Source organism: Octopus bimaculoides, chromosome 3 (genome assembly GCF_001194135.2).
Source record: "Octopus bimaculoides isolate UCB-OBI-ISO-001 chromosome 3, ASM119413v2, whole genome shotgun sequence".
Classification (NCBI taxonomy): Eukaryota; Metazoa; Mollusca; class Cephalopoda; order Octopoda; family Octopodidae; genus Octopus; species Octopus bimaculoides.
Window position 1 is genome coordinate 19410860 of NC_068983.1, and position 2139 is coordinate 19412998.

The following is a 2139-nucleotide window of genomic DNA, read 5'->3' on the forward strand; positions in this document are numbered from 1 at the left end:
ATATATGCATATATATAAATGAGAGGGAGAGAGAGAGAGAGAGAGCGAGAGAGAGAGAGCGAGAGAGAGAGTGAGTGAGAGAGAGAGCGAGAGAGAGAGAGAGAGTGGTTCTGCATACAAAATATCTATACGTAAAAAATATAAAAAAAGACAAATTTGTACATAACCATGGCCAGTTGTCCGATGTGGAAACAGATGCGTCGCCATTTATTTCTAAGAAATTTATTGCTATATTAAAAATGAGTCGCACATTACTTAACTGGTACATTGCATTAAAGTGATTGAATGCATGTGTTTATTATAATATTGAAATTATGAATTTGAAAAGCTGTGCGAGCACAGTTGTTGTTCTCCCTATACCACTGGCTGTTCCATATTCATTGAAGAAACGATCAGTGTGTGTCTGTTAAAATATATCTGTATACTAGCTCAAAAGCCGGTACTATTTGTGGCGGTGTATTGAACAGATTTTCCCCAAATTTGGCAAAAATATTCATAACTCTAACCCTAACCCTAACCCTGGCCCTAACCCTAAAACCCGAACCCTAACCCTAACTCTAAAACCCGAACCCTAATCCTTAAACCCTAAAGCTAAAACCAGTACAAACAAACGAATGATGTGATAAATAACAGTACAGCCGATAGTTGTTGTTGACAAATAATGGCACTAATTTAATTCAAGGGAAAAGATCCCATTACACCGCCACAACGAGTTGTTTATAATCCACAGCAGTAATTGTTTTCACCTCAATAGATGTCAGTGATTGGTTGAAATTACCGAAATACGACAGTGTTAACACGAAATAACTTTAAAAATATAAACTTTTCTCAACAACACTTCGAATAAAATATGTTTTATATGACTCATTCTACCAGTGTCCCAAGTTTGAAAGTGTTTCGTTAAGAAAACAAATGGTGTCCGTCAAATCAGAAAGATCCTATTCTTTTATTCTTTTACTTGTTTCAGTTTATTTGACTGCGGCCATGCTGGGGCACCGCTTTTAGTCGAGAAAATGAAACCCAGGACTTATTCTCTGTAAGCCCAGTACTTATTCTATCGGTCTCCTTTGCCGAACCGCTACGTTACGGCAACATAAACACGCCAGGTTCGGTTGTCAAGAGATGTTGGGGGACAAATATAGACACACAAACACACACACACACACACGCACACACACACACACATACACACACACACACACACATATATATACGACGGGCTTATTTAAGTTTCCGTCTACCAAATTCACTCACAAGGCTTTGGTTGGCCCGAGGCTATACTAGGAGATACTTGCCCATGTAGACATGCAAGTGGGACTGAACCCGGAACCATGCGGTTGGTAAGCAAGCTACATATATATGTATTAAACAAGGTTGTTGGTTCAGTATTCTGACAACAGGTATTTCTGTCTCTCACATACCCGCCTCTCTCTCTCTCTCATTATTAATCCCATTGCCGCCATCAACACAACTACTTTTAAAAATCATTAACTGCCTCTAAATTTCTTTGCCTATCTTTCTCTCCCTCTCGTTTTCACTGAGTCTCTCTCACTCTCCCTCTCTCTCTATATCTCTCTCTCTTCACCACCATCCTCACCGTCTCTATGCTCACTATTACTCTCACTCCAGCAGGAAGATGTATCATTGAATAGTGAGAGAGGAGTGACAAAGTGTGACACACTGGCATACAGAAATTAGTTTTTGCATTTATTGTATTAGATATTTAATTTGGGGGAAACTGATATTTCAGTTAAAGTGTATTTTACAGATATATATATATATATATATATAAGCAATGTTAATTCTCTAAATGAAGTATTAACAGTAACTGCACGATAAAGTGTAGTATATTGCCACTTAAGTGTGGCTGACCCCTAGGGGTGGATGTTACTGTTGCTTTTAGCCCCAGGAGGACATCTCCTCCAGCTGGCTTATCGACACACGACTGTGTCCTGTTTGCCAAGGGAGTTATCCCTCTCACCTCGACCAGCAGCACGAACGTATCCGGATTTCAGGGTTATTTCCCTTCGTCGGCGTTCGACAGCTGATGACCTTGGTGAGAGAGACAAAAACCTGGCAAACCTTATATCTTCTTTTCCAGTGAAATTCTTCACTGATATTGAAAAGGTGAAAACAAGC